The 17,190-nt window shown below is 67.3% G+C and overlaps 11 non-coding genes across 11 annotated transcripts; all 11 read left to right on the top strand.

Annotated features, from left to right (window-relative positions):
• Positions 1-186: 186 nt before the first annotated feature.
• LOC135277682 (5S ribosomal RNA) lies at positions 187-305 on the top strand. The gene has a single exon (XR_010345284.1). It is a non-coding gene; the product is annotated as a 5S ribosomal RNA (ribosomal RNA).
• A 1,469-nt stretch (positions 306-1,774) lies between these two features.
• Positions 1,775-1,894, top strand: LOC135277568 (5S ribosomal RNA). The gene has a single exon (XR_010345184.1). It is a non-coding gene; the product is annotated as a 5S ribosomal RNA (ribosomal RNA).
• A 1,510-nt stretch (positions 1,895-3,404) lies between these two features.
• On the top strand, positions 3,405-3,523 carry LOC135277683 (5S ribosomal RNA). Its single transcript, XR_010345285.1, has one exon. It is a non-coding gene; the product is annotated as a 5S ribosomal RNA (ribosomal RNA).
• Positions 3,524-4,996: 1,473 nt separating this feature from the next.
• LOC135277569 (5S ribosomal RNA) lies at positions 4,997-5,116 on the top strand. Its single transcript, XR_010345185.1, has one exon. It is a non-coding gene; the product is annotated as a 5S ribosomal RNA (ribosomal RNA).
• A 1,500-nt stretch (positions 5,117-6,616) lies between these two features.
• Positions 6,617-6,735, top strand: LOC135277684 (5S ribosomal RNA). Its single transcript, XR_010345286.1, has one exon. It is a non-coding gene; the product is annotated as a 5S ribosomal RNA (ribosomal RNA).
• Positions 6,736-8,208: 1,473 nt separating this feature from the next.
• LOC135277570 (5S ribosomal RNA) lies at positions 8,209-8,328 on the top strand. Its single transcript, XR_010345186.1, has one exon. It is a non-coding gene; the product is annotated as a 5S ribosomal RNA (ribosomal RNA).
• Positions 8,329-9,832: 1,504 nt separating this feature from the next.
• On the top strand, positions 9,833-9,951 carry LOC135277685 (5S ribosomal RNA). Its single transcript, XR_010345287.1, has one exon. It is a non-coding gene; the product is annotated as a 5S ribosomal RNA (ribosomal RNA).
• A 1,469-nt stretch (positions 9,952-11,420) lies between these two features.
• Positions 11,421-11,540, top strand: LOC135277571 (5S ribosomal RNA). The gene has a single exon (XR_010345187.1). It is a non-coding gene; the product is annotated as a 5S ribosomal RNA (ribosomal RNA).
• A 1,504-nt stretch (positions 11,541-13,044) lies between these two features.
• On the top strand, positions 13,045-13,163 carry LOC135277686 (5S ribosomal RNA). The gene has a single exon (XR_010345288.1). It is a non-coding gene; the product is annotated as a 5S ribosomal RNA (ribosomal RNA).
• A 1,469-nt stretch (positions 13,164-14,632) lies between these two features.
• Positions 14,633-14,752, top strand: LOC135277572 (5S ribosomal RNA). Its single transcript, XR_010345188.1, has one exon. It is a non-coding gene; the product is annotated as a 5S ribosomal RNA (ribosomal RNA).
• A 1,486-nt stretch (positions 14,753-16,238) lies between these two features.
• Positions 16,239-16,357, top strand: LOC135277687 (5S ribosomal RNA). The gene has a single exon (XR_010345289.1). It is a non-coding gene; the product is annotated as a 5S ribosomal RNA (ribosomal RNA).
• The last annotated feature ends 833 nt before the right edge of the window (positions 16,358-17,190 follow it).

Below are 17,190 nucleotides of genomic sequence, written 5' to 3' on the forward strand. Positions count from 1 at the left end.
CCCCGCCAGCGACGACGAGAGGCTCTGAGAGGCCGACGGAAGGCGCAGCGCGGCGGCCGGGGGTGCTAGGGCGGGCTGGCGGGCTCGCGGCTGGCGGCTCGTGGGGCCCGGGGTGGCGGTGACGCTTGGAGTCGGGCGGGCGTGGCTGTGGGCCCCCTTTTGGGGCGGCCAAAGGCCGACACCAGCGTCTACGGCCATACCACCCTGAACGCGCCCGATCTCGTCTGATCTCGGAAGCTAAGCAGGGTCGGGCCTGGTTAGTACTTGGATGGGAGACCGCCTGGGAATACCGGGTGCTGTAGGCTTTTGGCTCTTCCGCTCCCTGCCTTCTTTTGTCCGTCTTTTGTCGCTGTGCTTCCCCAGCGGCCCCCGACTCTGCTCCCCCTTTTCCGCCCGTCCGCGACCCCGCCGCAGCCTGGGACCTCCGCGGGGGTCAGGGGGGAGTGGGTGGATCCGCCATCGCAGCACCCACAGGCAGCAGCATACCGCCTCTTTCGCCGGGGCCGGGAGGGACGGGACCCGACCCCCACTTCGGAATCCGCAGGCAGGCGCCGCTTCCCTGCCCTGTCGGGTGCTTTCTGTCTGCCGGGACGCCCAGGCAGTTCAATTCACTCATGCGCCGCCGCCCCAAGCGTCCAAGCCCGGCGAAGGGGCGGGCACGGGCCAGTGGGTTCCACAGACGCCAGCCGAGACCTCCGCTCCAGAACGCCTGGGTTTCTTCTTCCGCGAGAAGGACGTCGCTTTGGCCAGCCGCCAGGAATCTCGTCCCTGTGCGCTTGCATTCCCGTGGCCACCCACTTCGTGTAAACTCCAGGCCCGAGCACACCAGAGAGATCCAGGCCGCGGGCCCCGTGGGCACGCTGGGCACCACGCCTCCCGCTAGACGGACGGGTGCGCTCTACACATCTGGAGGGGCCCACCGCACCGAGAGGACAGGGAGAAGCCATCAAAGGAAGGACCCTACGAAAGGCACCCCCAAAGCAACCAAGCCAGCCACGGAGAAACTCATCTCAGGGCTCCATCGGTCCTCCCGCACCGGCGGCCCTGCCACTCTGTTCGGGGCCAGCCGAAGCTCCCTGCACCGTACCCGGCCTGCTCCAGGGAGCCGGCTCTACCACGGCAGAGTGCTCCCTCTCCAAGGCTCCAGCGCTCCGGCTCTCTGACTCCCTCACCTTCTCTCTTTCCTGTCTTCCACCTCCACTTTGCACTCTTTCTGTCCCATGTCTGTGTCTGTCTGTCTGTCTGTCTGTGTCTCCATCCTCCTTGTCCTTTCTGTCTCTCTCTGTGTCGCTGTCGCTCTGCGGGACTCCGTTTCTACCGTTCCATCCCTCGCTCGCTTGCTCTCCTTCGAGCTGTCTGTGTGTATGTGTCTGTGCCTGTGTGGGTGCTCGTGCGAGTGGGCGCGTGTGTGTTTGTGTGTGGGAGGGGTGGGGTTGCTCGTGGTGGTTGTGTTGGTGGTGGTGGCGGTGGTGGAGGTGGGTGGGGAGCGGGGCCGTCTGGGTGTCCCTCAACACCTCTGTTGGGATAAGGAGCCCGGCCGTCGTGAAGACGAAGACAAGCGAAATCGGGAGGCACTGTGTGAGGCCCAAGGAAGGCGTAGCCCGGCGGCGGGCGGAGCTGGGGCGTAGACCCGGAGAGCAGCTGAGCCCGGCAGCGGGCGAGCGTCTCGGGGGTCCCCGACCCGAGCCCCGCGGCCACGGGGTGGCAGTGGTGCCGGGCATCGGGCTGGCGTGGCTGGGCCGGCCTCTTGGGGCAGCCAAAGGCCGCTGCTGGTGTCTACGGCCATACCACCCTGAACGCGCCCGATTCTCGTCAGATCTCGGAAGCAAAGCAGGGTCGGGCCTGGTTAGTACTTGGGTGGGAGACCGCCTGGGAATACCGGGTGCCGTAGGCTTTTGGCTTTTCGCTCCCGGCCTCTTTCCATTTCTGGTCGCCGTGCTTCTCAAGAGCCCCCTGACCCTCTCCCCTTTTCCCTCCCGCCTGCGACCCCGCCGCAGCCCAGCACCTCCTCGTGGGGCTCTGCCGCTGCAGCACCGGCCAGGCAGCAGCATACCACCTCTTTGGCCTGGCCGCCGCCCGCCAGGAGCTCGGCTCCAGCCTGGGCACCGAGGGCCGGGACACGACCCTCGAGGCGCAGGCCCGGGGTCCCTGCCTTCCAGGGTGTCTTCCCGCTCCCGGGACGCCCAGTTCACGCAATTCACTCATGCGGCGCCGCCGCAAACCTCCAAGGCGGAAGCCCGGGGAAGGGGCGGGCAGGGGTGGGCAGGGCCAGCGGGTTCCACAGACGCAAGCCAAGGCCTCTGCTCCAGACCCCATGGGCTGCTGTCCCCGGGAGAAGGACATTGCCTTCACGGGCCACCAGGAAAGCCGTTTCTGTGCGCCCGCATTCCCATCGCCGCCAACTTCGCCGAAACGCCAGTCTTGAGGGCACGAGAGAGACGCAGGCCTCGGGCCCCGTCTCCCTACAGATCGCGCGGCCCACCGCAGCAAGTGGACAGGGAGGAGCCAACAAAGGAAGGACCCTAGCAAACGCACGCAACCAAGCCAAGAGAAAACACGCGTCATGGCGCGCCGTCGGTCCTCCCGCGTGGGCGGCCCTGCCATCCCGTCCTGACACAGCCCAAGCAGCCGCCACCCCACCCCGGCCTGCTCCAGGAGGCCCTGTCTATTAGAGCAGAGCGCTGGCTCGCCAAGGCTCTATCGCTGTGGCTCTACAGCTGCCTCACCCCCCACCCTTTCTGTTCTCCCCCTCTAGCTGGCGCTCGTTCTGTCGCTCTCTCTGTCTCTCTGTCTCTCTGTCTCTCTCTGTCTCTCTGTCCCTCTGTCCCTCTCTCTCTGTCTGTCTGTCTCCCTCCGTTTCTTTCTGTCTCTCCTCTGCTCTCCTTCTGTGAGTGCGTCAGCCCCTCTCTTCCCGGGATCAGGCTGCCGGCTCTAGCGCCAGCGCGGGACACAGCAAGGGCTCCGCCCCCCAGCCCCCGAGCGGGCCAAGGGACGGTGGTGGGTGCGTCGTGAGAAAAAGAACCCGCGGGGCTGGGCCGGCTCTTCGTTCCTGGGCAGCCGTGGCGGCTCTGAGTGGAAGGGGCAAGAGGGGGCCTTGCCGGAGGGGCGGCCACGGATCCAAAACTATCCCTCGGCGGCAGCGGCGGCGGCGGCGGCGGCGGCGGCGGAGGGCCGGAGGAAGTCCCAGGACCCTGACCGCTCGGAGCATACCTTGTCGTCCCCGCCAGCGACGACGAGAGGCTCTGAGAGGCCGACGGAAGGCGCAGCGCGGCGGCCGGGGGTGCTAGGGCGGGCTGGCGGGCTCGCGGCTGGCGGCTCGTGGGGCCCGGGGTGGCGGTGACGCTTGGAGTCGGGCGGGCGTGGCTGTGGGCCGCCTTTTGGGGCGGCCAAAGGCCGACGCCAGCGTCTACGGCCATACCACCCTGAACGCGCCCGATCTCGTCTGATCTCGGAAGCTAAGCAGGGTCGGGCCTGGTTAGTACTTGGATGGGAGACCGCCTGGGAATACCGGGTGCTGTAGGCTTTTGGCTCTTCCGCTCCCTGCCTTCTTTTGTCCGTCTTTTGTCGCTGTGCTTCCCCAGCGGCCCCCGACTCTGCTCCCCCTTTTCCGCCCGTCCGCGACCCCGCCGCAGCCTGGGACCTCCGCGGGGGTCAGGGGGGAGTGGGTGGATCCGCCATCGCAGCACCCACAGGCAGCAGCATACCGCCTCTTTCGCCGGGGCCGGGAGGGACGGGACCCGACCCCCACTTCGGAATCCGCAGGCAGGCGCCGCTTCCCTGCCCTGTCGGGTGCTTTCTGTCTGCCGGGACGCCCAGGCAGTTCAATTCACTCATGTGCCGCCGCCCCAAGCGTCCAAGCCCGGCGAAGGGGCGGGCACGGGCCAGTGGGTTCCACAGACGCCAGCCGAGACCTCCGCTCCAGAACGCCTGGGTTTCTTCTTCCGCGAGAAGGACGTCGCTTTGGCCAGCCGCCAGGAATCTCGTCCCTGTGCGCTTGCATTCCCGTGGCCACCCACTTCGTGTAAACTCCAGGCCCGAGCACACCAGAGAGATCCAGGCCGCGGGCCCCGTGGGCACGCTGGGCACCACGCCTCCCGCTAGACGGACGGGTGCGCTCTACACATCTGGAGGGGCCCACCGCACCGAGAGGACAGGGAGAAGCCATCAAAGGAAGGACCCTACGAAAGGCACCCCCAAAGCAACCAAGCCAGCCACGGAGAAACTCATCTCAGGGCTCCATCGGTCCTCCCGCACCGGCGGCCCTGCCACTCTGTTCGGGGCCAGCCGAAGCTCCCTGCACCGTACCCGGCCTGCTCCAGGGAGCCGGCTCTACCACGGCAGAGTGCTCCCTCTCCAAGGCTCCAGCGCTCCGGCTCTCTGACTCCCTCACCTTCTCTCTTTCCTGTCTTCCACCTCCACCTTGCACTCTTTCTGTCCCATGTCTGTGTCTGTCTGTCTGTCTGTCTGTCTGTGTCTCCATCCTCCTTGTCCTTTCTGTCTCTCTCTGTGTTGCTGTCGCTCTGCGGGACTCCGTTTCTACCGTTCCATCCCTCGCTCGCTTGCTCTCCTTCGAGCTGTCTGTGTGTATGTGTCTGTGCCTGTGTGGGTGCTCGTGCGAGTGGGCGCGTGTGTGTTTGTGTGTGGGAGGGGTGGGGTTGCTCGTGGTGGTTGTGTTGGTGGTGGTGGCGGTGGTGGAGGTGGGTGGGGAGCGGGGCCGTCTGGGTGTCCCTCAACACCTCTGTTGGGATAAGGAGCCCGGCCGTCGTGAAGACGAAGACAAGCGAAATCGGGAGGCACTGTGTGAGGCCCAAGGAAGGCGTAGCCCGGCGGCGGGCGGAGCTGGGGCGTAGACCCGGAGAGCAGCTGAGCCCGGCAGCGGGCGAGTGTCTCGGGGGTCCCCGACCCGAGCCCCGCGGCCACGGGGTGGCAGTGGTGCCGGGCATCGGGCGGGCGTGGCTGGGCCGGCCTCTTGGGGCAGCCAAAGGCCGCTGCTGGTGTCTACGGCCATACCACCCTGAACGCGCCCGATTCTCGTCAGATCTCGGAAGCAAAGCAGGGTCGGGCCTGGTTAGTACTTGGGTGGGAGACCGCCTGGGAATACCGGGTGCCGTAGGCTTTTGGCTTTTCGCTCCCGGCCTCTTTCCATTTCTGGTCGCCGTGCTTCTCAAGAGCCCCCTGACCCTCTCCCCTTTTCCCTCCCGCCTGCGACCCCGCCGCAGCCCAGCACCTCCTCGTGGGGCTCTGCCGCTGCAGCACCGGCCAGGCAGCAGCATACCACCTCTTTGGCCTGGCCGCCGCCCGCCAGGAGCTCGGCTCCAGCCTGGGCACCGAGGGCCGGGACACGACCCTCGAGGCGCAGGCCCGGGGTCCCTGCCTTCCAGGGTGTCTTCCCGCTCCCGGGACGCCCAGTTCACGCAATTCACTCATGCGGCGCCGCCGCAAACCTCCAAGGCGGAAGCCCGGGGAAGGGGCGGGCAGGGGTGGGCAGGGCCAGCGGGTTCCACAGACGCAAGCCAAGGCCTCTGCTCCAGACCCCATGGGCTGCTGTCCCCGGGAGAAGGACATTGCCTTCACGGGCCACCAGGAAAGCCGTTTCTGTGCGCCCGCATTCCCATCGCCGCCAACTTCGCCGAAACGCCAGTCTTGAGGGCACGAGAGAGACGCAGGCCTCGGGCCCCGTCTCCCTACAGATCGCGCGGCCCACCGCAGCAAGTGGACAGGGAGGAGCCAACAAAGGAAGGACCCTAGCAAACGCACGCAACCAAGCCAAGAGAAAACACGCGTCATGGCGCGCCGTCGGTCCTCCCGCGTGGGCGGCCCTGCCATCCCGTCCTGACACAGCCCAAGCAGCCGCCACCCCACCCCGGCCTGCTCCAGGAGGCCCTGTCTATTAGAGCAGAGCGCTGGCTCGCCAAGGCTCTATCGCTGTGGCTCTACAGCTGCCTCACCCCCCACCCTTTCTGTTCTCCCCCTCTAGCTGGCGCTCGTTCTGTCGCTCTCTCTGTCTCTCTGTCTCTCTGTCTCTCTCTGTCTCTCTGTCCCTCTGTCCCTCTCTCTCTGTCTGTCTCCCTCCGTTTCTTTCTGTCTCTCCTCTGCTCTCCTTCTGTGAGTGCGTCAGCCCCTCTCTTCCCGGGATCAGGCTGCCGGCTCTAGCGCCAGCGCGGGACACAGCAAGGGCTCCGCCCCCCAGCCCCCGAGCGGGCCAAGGGACGGTGGTGGGTGCGTCGTGAGAAAAAGAACCCGCGGGGCTGGGCCGGCTCTTCGTTCCTGGGCAGCCGTGGCGGCTCTGAGTGGAAGAGGCAAGAGGGGGCCTTGCCGGAGGGGCGGCCACGGATCCAAAACTATCCCTCGGCGGCGGCGGCGGCGGCGGCGGCGGCGGAGGGCCGGAGGAAGTCCCAGGACCCTGACCGCTCGGAGCATACCTTGTCGTCCCCGCCAGCGACGACGAGAGGCTCTGAGAGGCCGACGGAAGGCGCAGCGCGGCGGCCGGGGGTGCTAGGGCGGGCTGGCGGGCTCGCGGCTGGCGGCTCGTGGGGCCCGGGGTGGCGGTGACGCTTGGAGTCGGGCGGGCGTGGCTGTGGGCCGCCTTTTGGGGCGGCCAAAGTCCGACGCCAGCGTCTACGGCCATACCACCCTGAACGCGCCCGATCTCGTCTGATCTCGGAAGCTAAGCAGGGTCGGGCCTGGTTAGTACTTGGATGGGAGACCGCCTGGGAATACCGGGTGCTGTAGGCTTTTGGCTCTTCCGCTCCCTGCCTTCTTTTGTCCGTCTTTTGTCGCTGTGCTTCCCCAGCGGCCCCCGACTCTGCTCCCCCTTTTCCGCCCGTCCGCGACCCCGCCGCAGCCTGGGACCTCCGCGGGGGTCAGGGGGGAGTGGGTGGATCCGCCATCGCAGCACCCACAGGCAGCAGCATACCGCCTCTTTCGCCGGGGCCGGGAGGGACGGGACCCGACCCCCACTTCGGAATCCGCAGGCAGGCGCCGCTTCCCTGCCCTGTCGGGTGCTTTCTGTCTGCCGGGACGCCCAGGCAGTTCAATTCACTCATGCGCCGCCGCCCCAAGCGTCCAAGCCCGGCGAAGGGGCGGGCACGGGCCAGTGGGTTCCACAGACGCCAGCCGAGACCTCCGCTCCAGAACGCCTGGGTTTCTTCTTCCGCGAGAAGGACGTCGCTTTGGCCAGCCGCCAGGAATCTCGTCCCTGTGCGCTTGCATTCCCGTGGCCACCCACTTCGTGTAAACTCCAGGCCCGAGCACACCAGAGAGATCCAGGCCGCGGGCCCCGTGGGCACGCTGGGCACCACGCCTCCCGCTAGACGGACGGGTGCGCTCTACACATCTGGAGGGGCCCACCGCACCGAGAGGACAGGGAGAAGCCATCAAAGGAAGGACCCTACGAAAGGCACCCCCAAAGCAACCAAGCCAGCCACGGAGAAACTCATCTCAGGGCTCCATCGGTCCTCCCGCACCGGCGGCCCTGCCACTCTGTTCGGGGCCAGCCGAAGCTCCCTGCACCGTACCCGGCCTGCTCCAGGGAGCCGGCTCTACCACGGCAGAGTGCTCCCTCTCCAAGGCTCCAGCGCTCCGGCTCTCTGACTCCCTCACCTTCTCTCTTTCCTGTCTTCCACCTCCACCTTGCACTCTTTCTGTCCCATGTCTGTGTCTGTCTGTCTGTCTGTCTGTCTGTGTCTCCATCCTCCTTGTCCTTTCTGTCTCTCTCTGTGTTGCTGTCGCTCTGCGGGACTCCGTTTCTACCGTTCCATCCCTCGCTCGCTTGCTCTCCTTCGAGCTGTCTGTGTGTATGTGTCTGTGCCTGTGTGGGTGCTCGTGCGAGTGGGCGCGTGTGTGTTTGTGTGTGGGAGGGGTGGGGTTGCTCGTGGTGGTTGTGTTGGTGGTGGTGGCGGTGGTGGAGGTGGGTGGGGAGCGGGGCCGTCTGGGTGTCCCTCAACACCTCTGTTGGGATAAGGAGCCCGGCCGTCGTGAAGACGAAGACAAGCGAAATCGGGAGGCACTGTGTGAGGCCCAAGGAAGGCGTAGCCCGGCGGCGGGCGGAGCTGGGGCGTAGACCCGGAGAGCAGCTGAGCCCGGCAGCGGGCGAGTGTCTCGGGGGTCCCCGACCCGAGCCCCGCGGCCACGGGGTGGCAGTGGTGCCGGGCATCGGGCGGGCGTGGCTGGGCCGGCCTCTTGGGGCAGCCAAAGGCCGCTGCTGGTGTCTACGGCCATACCACCCTGAACGCGCCCGATTCTCGTCAGATCTCGGAAGCAAAGCAGGGTCGGGCCTGGTTAGTACTTGGGTGGGAGACCGCCTGGGAATACCGGGTGCCGTAGGCTTTTGGCTTTTCGCTCCCGGCCTCTTTCCATTTCTGGTCGCCGTGCTTCTCAAGAGCCCCCTGACCCTCTCCCCTTTTCCCTCCCGCCTGCGACCCCGCCGCAGCCCAGCACCTCCTCGTGGGGCTCTGCCGCTGCAGCACCGGCCAGGCAGCAGCATACCACCTCTTTGGCCTGGCCGCCGCCCGCCAGGAGCTCGGCTCCAGCCTGGGCACCGAGGGCCGGGACACGACCCTCGAGGCGCAGGCCCGGGGTCCCTGCCTTCCAGGGTGTCTTCCCGCTCCCGGGACGCCCAGTTCACGCAATTCACTCATGCGGCGCCGCCGCAAACCTCCAAGGCGGAAGCCCGGGGAAGGGGCGGGCAGGGGTGGGCAGGGCCAGCGGGTTCCACAGACGCAAGCCAAGGCCTCTGCTCCAGACCCCATGGGCTGCTGTCCCCGGGAGAAGGACATTGCCTTCACGGGCCACCAGGAAAGCCGTTTCTGTGCGCCCGCATTCCCATCGCCGCCAACTTCGCCGAAACGCCAGTCTTGAGGGCACGAGAGAGACGCAGGCCTCGGGCCCCGTCTCCCTACAGATCGCGCGGCCCACCGCAGCAAGTGGACAGGGAGGAGCCAACAAAGGAAGGACCCTAGCAAACGCACGCAACCAAGCCAAGAGAAAACACGCGTCATGGCGCGCCGTCGGTCCTCCCGCGTGGGCGGCCCTGCCATCCCGTCCTGACACAGCCCAAGCAGCCGCCACCCCACCCCGGCCTGCTCCAGGAGGCCCTGTCTATTAGAGCAGAGCGCTGGCTCGCCAAGGCTCTATCGCTGTGGCTCTACAGCTGCCTCACCCCCCACCCTTTCTGTTCTCCCCCTCTAGCTGGCGCTCGTTCTGTCGCTCTCTCTGTCTCTCTGTCTCTCTGTCTCTCTCTGTCTCTCTGTCCCTCTGTCCCTCTCTCTCTGTCTGTCTGTCTCCCTCCGTTTCTTTCTGTCTCTCCTCTGCTCTCCTTCTGTGAGTGCGTCAGCCCCTCTCTTCCCGGGATCAGGCTGCCGGCTCTAGCGCCAGCGCGGGACACAGCAAGGGCTCCGCCCCCCAGCCCCCGAGCGGGCCAAGGGACGGTGGTGGGTGCGTCGTGAGAAAAAGAACCCGCGGGGCTGGGCCGGCTCTTCGTTCCTGGGCAGCCGTGGCGGCTCTGAGTGGAAGAGGCAAGAGGGGGCCTTGCCGGAGGGGCGGCCACGGATCCAAAACTATCCCTCGGCGGCGGCGGCGGCGGCGGCGGCGGCGGAGGGCCGGAGGAAGTCCCAGGACCCTGACCGCTCGGAGCATACCTTGTCGTCCCCGCCAGCGACGACGAGAGGCTCTGAGAGGCCGACGGAAGGCGCAGCGCGGCGGCCGGGGGTGCTAGGGCGGGCTGGCGGGCTCGCGGCTGGCGGCTCGTGGGGCCCGGGGTGGCGGTGACGCTTGGAGTCGGGCGGGCGTGGCTGTGGGCCGCCTTTTGGGGCGGCCAAAGTCCGACGCCAGCGTCTACGGCCATACCACCCTGAACGCGCCCGATCTCGTCTGATCTCGGAAGCTAAGCAGGGTCGGGCCTGGTTAGTACTTGGATGGGAGACCGCCTGGGAATACCGGGTGCTGTAGGCTTTTGGCTCTTCCGCTCCCTGCCTTCTTTTGTCCGTCTTTTGTCGCTGTGCTTCCCCAGCGGCCCCCGACTCTGCTCCCCCTTTTCCGCCCGTCCGCGACCCCGCCGCAGCCTGGGACCTCCGCGGGGGTCAGGGGGGAGTGGGTGGATCCGCCATCGCAGCACCCACAGGCAGCAGCATACCGCCTCTTTCGCCGGGGCCGGGAGGGACGGGACCCGACCCCCACTTCGGAATCCGCAGGCAGGCGCCGCTTCCCTGCCCTGTCGGGTGCTTTCTGTCTGCCGGGACGCCCAGGCAGTTCAATTCACTCATGCGCCGCCGCCCCAAGCGTCCAAGCCCGGCGAAGGGGCGGGCACGGGCCAGTGGGTTCCACAGACGCCAGCCGAGACCTCCGCTCCAGAACGCCTGGGTTTCTTCTTCCGCGAGAAGGACGTCGCTTTGGCCAGCCGCCAGGAATCTCGTCCCTGTGCGCTTGCATTCCCGTGGCCACCCACTTCGTGTAAACTCCAGGCCCGAGCACACCAGAGAGATCCAGGCCGCGGGCCCCGTGGGCACGCTGGGCACCACGCCTCCCGCTAGACGGACGGGTGCGCTCTACACATCTGGAGGGGCCCACCGCACCGAGAGGACAGGGAGAAGCCATCAAAGGAAGGACCCTACGAAAGGCACCCCCAAAGCAACCAAGCCAGCCACGGAGAAACTCATCTCAGGGCTCCATCGGTCCTCCCGCACCGGCGGCCCTGCCACTCTGTTCGGGGCCAGCCGAAGCTCCCTGCACCGTACCCGGCCTGCTCCAGGGAGCCGGCTCTACCACGGCAGAGTGCTCCCTCTCCAAGGCTCCAGCGCTCCGGCTCTCTGACTCCCTCACCTTCTCTCTTTCCTGTCTTCCACCTCCACCTTGCACTCTTTCTGTCCCATGTCTGTGTCTGTCTGTCTGTCTGTCTGTGTCTCCATCCTCCTTGTCCTTTCTGTCTCTCTCTGTGTTGCTGTCGCTCTGCGGGACTCCGTTTCTACCGTTCCATCCCTCGCTCGCTTGCTCTCCTTCGAGCTGTCTGTGTGTATGTGTCTGTGCCTGTGTGGGTGCTCGTGCGAGTGGGCGCGTGTGTGTTTGTGTGTGGGAGGGGTGGGGTTGCTCGTGGTGGTTGTGTTGGTGGTGGTGGCGGTGGTGGAGGTGGGTGGGGAGCGGGGCCGTCTGGGTGTCCCTCAACACCTCTGTTGGGATAAGGAGCCCGGCCGTCGTGAAGACGAAGACAAGCGAAATCGGGAGGCACTGTGTGAGGCCCAAGGAAGGCGTAGCCCGGCGGCGGGCGGAGCTGGGGCGTAGACCCGGAGAGCAGCTGAGCCCGGCAGCGGGCGAGCGTCTCGGGGGTCCCCGACCCGAGCCCCGCGGCCACGGGGTGGCAGTGGTGCCGGGCATCGGGCGGGCGTGGCTGGGCCGGCCTCTTGGGGCAGCCAAAGGCCGCTGCTGGTGTCTACGGCCATACCACCCTGAACGCGCCCGATTCTCGTCAGATCTCGGAAGCAAAGCAGGGTCGGGCCTGGTTAGTACTTGGGTGGGAGACCGCCTGGGAATACCGGGTGCCGTAGGCTTTTGGCTTTTCGCTCCCGGCCTCTTTCCATTTCTGGTCGCCGTGCTTCTCAAGAGCCCCCTGACCCTCTCCCCTTTTCCCTCCCGCCTGCGACCCCGCCGCAGCCCAGCACCTCCTCGTGGGGCTCTGCCGCTGCAGCACCGGCCAGGCAGCAGCATACCACCTCTTTGGCCTGGCCGCCGCCCGCCAGGAGCTCGGCTCCAGCCTGGGCACCGAGGGCCGGGACACGACCCTCGAGGCGCAGGCCCGGGGTCCCTGCCTTCCAGGGTGTCTTCCCGCTCCCGGGACGCCCAGTTCACGCAATTCACTCATGCGGCGCCGCCGCAAACCTCCAAGGCGGAAGCCCGGGGAAGGGGCGGGCAGGGGTGGGCAGGGCCAGCGGGTTCCACAGACGCAAGCCAAGGCCTCTGCTCCAGACCCCATGGGCTGCTGTCCCCGGGAGAAGGACATTGCCTTCACGGGCCACCAGGAAAGCCGTTTCTGTGCGCCCGCATTCCCATCGCCGCCAACTTCGCCGAAACGCCAGTCTTGAGGGCACGAGAGAGACGCAGGCCTCGGGCCCCGTCTCCCTACAGATCGCGCGGCCCACCGCAGCAAGTGGACAGGGAGGAGCCAACAAAGGAAGGACCCTAGCAAACGCACGCAACCAAGCCAAGAGAAAACACGCGTCATGGCGCGCCGTCGGTCCTCCCGCGTGGGCGGCCCTGCCATCCCGTCCTGACACAGCCCAAGCAGCCGCCACCCCACCCCGGCCTGCTCCAGGAGGCCCTGTCTATTAGAGCAGAGCGCTGGCTCACCAAGGCTCTATCGCTGTGGCTCTCCAGCTGCCTCACCCCCCACCCTTTCTGTTCTCCCCCTCTAGCTGGCGCTCGTTCTGTCGCTCTCTCTGTCTCTCTGTCTCTCTGTCTCTCTCTGTCTCTCTGTCCCTCTGTCCCTCTCTCTCTGTCTGTCTGTCTCCCTCCGTTTCTTTCTGTCTCTCCTCTGCTCTCCTTCTGTGAGTGCGTCAGCCCCTCTCTTCCCGGGATCAGGCTGCCGGCTCTAGCGCCAGCGCGGGACACAGCAAGGGCTCCGCCCCCCGGCCCCCGAGCGGGCCAAGGGACGGTGGTGGGTGCGTCGTGAGAAAAAGAACCCGCGGGGCTGGGCCGGCTCTTCGTTCCTGGGCAGCCGTGGCGGCTCTGAGTGGAAGGGGCAAGAGGGGGCCTTGCCGGAGGGGCGGCGACGGATCCAAAACTATCCCTCGGCGGCGGCGGCGGCGGCGGCGGCGGCGGAGGGCCGGAGGAAGTCCCAGGACCCTGACCGCTCGGAGCATACCTTGTCGTCCCCGCCAGCGACGACGAGAGGCTCTGAGAGGCCGACGGAAGGCGCAGCGCGGCGGCCGGGGGTGCTAGGGCGGGCTGGCGGGCTCGCGGCTGGCGGCTCGTGGGGCCCGGGGTGGCGGTGACGCTTGGAGTCGGGCGGGCGTGGCTGTGGGCCCCCTTTTGGGGCGGCCAAAGGCCGACACCAGCGTCTACGGCCATACCACCCTGAACGCGCCCGATCTCGTCTGATCTCGGAAGCTAAGCAGGGTCGGGCCTGGTTAGTACTTGGATGGGAGACCGCCTGGGAATACCGGGTGCTGTAGGCTTTTGGCTCTTCCGCTCCCTGCCTTCTTTTGTCCGTCTTTTGTCGCTGTGCTTCCCCAGCGGCCCCCGACTCTGCTCCCCCTTTTCCGCCCGTCCGCGACCCCGCCGCAGCCTGGGACCTCCGCGGGGGTCAGGGGGGAGTGGGTGGATCCGCCATCGCAGCACCCACAGGCAGCAGCATACCGCCTCTTTCGCCGGGGCCGGGAGGGACGGGACCCGACCCCCACTTCGGAATCCGCAGGCAGGCGCCGCTTCCCTGCCCTGTCGGGTGCTTTCTGTCTGCCGGGACGCCCAGGCAGTTCAATTCACTCATGCGCCGCCGCCCCAAGCGTCCAAGCCCGGCGAAGGGGCGGGCACGGGCCAGTGGGTTCCACAGACACCAGCCGAGACCTCCGCTCCAGAACGCCTGGGTTTCTTCTTCCGCGAGAAGGACGTCGCTTTGGCCAGCCGCCAGGAATCTCGTCCCTGTGCGCTTGCATTCCCGTGGCCACCCACTTCGTGTAAACTCCAGGCCCGAGCACACCAGAGAGATCCAGGCCGCGGGCCCCGTGGGCACGCTGGGCACCACGCCTCCCGCTAGACGGACGGGTGCGCTCTACACATCTGGAGGGGCCCACCGCACCGAGAGGACAGGGAGAAGCCATCAAAGGAAGGACCCTACGAAAGGCACCCCCAAAGCAACCAAGCCAGCCACGGAGAAACTCATCTCAGGGCTCCATCGGTCCTCCCGCACCGGCGGCCCTGCCACTCTGTTCGGGGCCAGCCGAAGCTCCCTGCACCGTACCCGGCCTGCTCCAGGGAGCCGGCTCTACCACGGCAGAGTGCTCCCTCTCCAAGGCTCCAGCGCTCCGGCTCTCTGACTCCCTCACCTTCTCTCTTTCCTGTCTTCCACCTCCACCTTGCACTCTTTCTGTCCCATGTCTGTGTCTGTCTGTCTGTCTGTCTGTGTCTCCATCCTCCTTGTCCTTTCTGTCTCTCTCTGTGTCGCTGTCGCTCTGCGGGACTCTGTTTCTACCGTTCCATCCCTCGCTCGCTTGCTCTCCTTCGAGCTGTCTGTGTGTATGTGTCTGTGCCTGTGTGGGTGCTCGTGCGAGTGGGCTCGTGTGTGTTTGTGTGTGGGAGGGGTGGGGTTGCTCGTGGTGGTTGTGTTGGTGGTGGTGGCGGTGGTGGAGGTGGGTGGGGAGCGGGGCCGTCTGGGTGTCCCTCAACACCTCTGTTGGGATAAGGAGCCCGGCCGTCGTGAAGACGAAGACAAGCGAAATCGGGAGGCACTGTGTGAGGCCCAAGGAAGGCGTAGCCCGGCGGCGGGCGGAGCTGGGGCGTAGACCCGGAGAGCAGCTGAGCCCGGCAGCGGGCGAGCGTCTCGGGGGTCCCCGACCCGAGCCCCGCGGCCACGGGGTGGCAGTGGTGCCGGGCATCGGGCGGGCGTGGCTGGGCCGGCCTCTTGGGGCAGCCAAAGGCCGCTGCTGGTGTCTACGGCCATACCACCCTGAACGCGCCCGATTCTCGTCAGATCTCGGAAGCAAAGCAGGGTCGGGCCTGGTTAGTACTTGGGTGGGAGACCGCCTGGGAATACCGGGTGCCGTAGGCTTTTGGCTTTTCGCTCCCGGCCTCTTTCCATTTCTGGTCGCCGTGCTTCTCAAGAGCCCCCTGACCCTCTCCCCTTTTCCCTCCCGCCTGCGACCCCGCCGCAGCCCAGCACCTCCTCGTGGGGCTCTGCCGCTGCAGCACCGGCCAGGCAGCAGCATACCACCTCTTTGGCCTGGCCGCCGCCCGCCAGGAGCTCGGCTCCAGCCTGGGCACCGAGGGCCGGGACACGACCCTCGAGGCGCAGGCCCGGGGTCCCTGCCTTCCAGGGTGTCTTCCCGCTCCCGGGACGCCCAGTTCACGCAATTCACTCATGCGGCGCCGCCGCAAACCTCCAAGGCGGAAGCCCGGGGAAGGGGCGGGCAGGGGTGGGCAGGGCCAGCGGGTTCCACAGACGCAAGCCAAGGCCTCTGCTCCAGACCCCATGGGCTGCTGTCCCCGGGAGAAGGACATTGCCTTCACGGGCCACCAGGAAAGCCGTTTCTGTGCGCCCGCATTCCCATCGCCGCCAACTTCGCCGAAACGCCAGTCTTGAGGGCACGAGAGAGACGCAGGCCTCGGGCCCCGTCTCCCTACAGATCGCGCGGCCCACCGCAGCAAGTGGACAGGGAGGAGCCAACAAAGGAAGGACCCTAGCAAACGCACGCAACCAAGCCAAGAGAAAACACGCGTCATGGCGCGCCGTCGGTCCTCCCGCGTGGGCGGCCCTGCCATCCCGTCCTGACACAGCCCAAGCAGCCGCCACCCCACCCCGGCCTGCTCCAGGAGGCCCTGTCTATTAGAGCAGAGCGCTGGCTCACCAAGGCTCTATCGCTGTGGCTCTCCAGCTGCCTCACCCCCCACCCTTTCTGTTCTCCCCCTCTAGCTGGCGCTCGTTCTGTCGCTCTCTCTGTCTCTCTGTCTCTCTCTGTCTCTCTGTCCCTCTGTCCCTCTCTCTCTGTCTGTCTGTCTCCCTCCGTTTCTTTCTGTCTCTCCTCTGCTCTCCTTCTGTGAGTGCGTCAGCCCCTCTCTTCCCGGGATCAGGCTGCCGGCTCTAGCGCCAGCGCGGGACACAGCGAGGGCTCCGCCCCCCGGCCCTCGAGCGGGCCAAGTGACGGTGGTGGGTGCGTCGTGAGAAAAAGAACCCGCGGGGCTGGGCCGGCTCTTCGTTCCTGGGCAGCCGTGGCGGCTCTGAGTGGAAGGGGCAAGAGGGGGCCTTGCCGGAGGGGCGGCGACGGATCCAAAACTATCCCTCGGCGGCGGCGGCGGCGGCGGAGGGCCGGAGGAAGTCCCAGGACCCTGACCGCTCGGAGCATACCTTGTCGTCCCCGCCAGCGACGACGAGAGGCTCTGAGAGGCCGACGGAAGGCGCAGCGCGGCGGCCGGGGGTGCTAGGGCGGGCTGGCGGGCTCGCGGCTGGCGGCTCGTGGGGCCCGGGGTGGCGGTGACGCTTGGAGTCGGGCGGGCGTGGCTGTGGGCCGCCTTTGGGGCGGCCAAAGGCCGACACCAGCGTCTACGGCCATACCACCCTGAACGCGCCCGATCTCGTCTGATCTCGGAAGCTAAGCAGGGTCGGGCCTGGTTAGTACTTGGATGGGAGACCGCCTGGGAATACCGGGTGCTGTAGGCTTTTGGCTCTTCCGCTCCCTGCCTTCTTTTGTCCGTCTTTTGTCGCTGTGCTTCCCCAGCGGCCCCCGACTCTGCTCCCCCTTTTCCGCCCGTCCGCGACCCCGCCGCAGCCTGGGACCTCCGCGGGGGTCAGGGGGGAGTGGGTGGATCCGCCATCGCAGCACCCACAGGCAGCAGCATACCGCCTCTTTCGCCGGGGCCGGGAGGGACGGGACCCGACCCCCACTTCGGAATCCGCAGGCAGGCGCCGCTTCCCTGCCCTGTCGGGTGCTTTCTGTCTGCCGGGACGCCCAGGCAGTTCAATTCACTCATGCGCCGCCGCCCCAAGCGTCCAAGCCCGGCGAAGGGGCGGGCACGGGCCAGTGGGTTCCACAGACGCCAGCCGAGACCTCCGCTCCAGAACGCCTGGGTTTCTTCTTCCGCGAGAAGGACGTCGCTTTGGCCAGCCGCCAGGAATCTCGTCCCTGTGCGCTTGCATTCCCGTGGCCACCCACTTCGTGTAAACTCCAGGCCCGAGCACACCAGAGAGATCCAGGCCGCGGGCCCCGTGGGCACGCTGGGCGCCACGCCTCCCGCTAGACGGACGGGTGCGCTCTACACATCTGGAGGGGCCCACCGCACCGAGAGGACAGGGAGAAGCCATCAAAGGAAGGACCCTACGAAAGGCACCCCCAAAGCAACCAAGCCAGCCACGGAGAAACTCATCTCAGGGCTCCATCGGTCCTCCCGCACCGGCGGCCCTGCCACTCTGTTCGGGGCCAGCCGAAGCTCCCTGCACCGTACCCGGCCTGCTCCAGGGAGCCGGCTCTACCACGGCAGAGTGCTCCCTCTCCA

This window comes from Aotus nancymaae, unplaced genomic scaffold, assembly GCF_030222135.1.
Source record: "Aotus nancymaae isolate 86718 unplaced genomic scaffold, 86718_ANA_hifiasm-v0.15.2.pri h1tg000032l_0, whole genome shotgun sequence".
Classification (NCBI taxonomy): Eukaryota; Metazoa; Chordata; class Mammalia; order Primates; family Aotidae; genus Aotus; species Aotus nancymaae.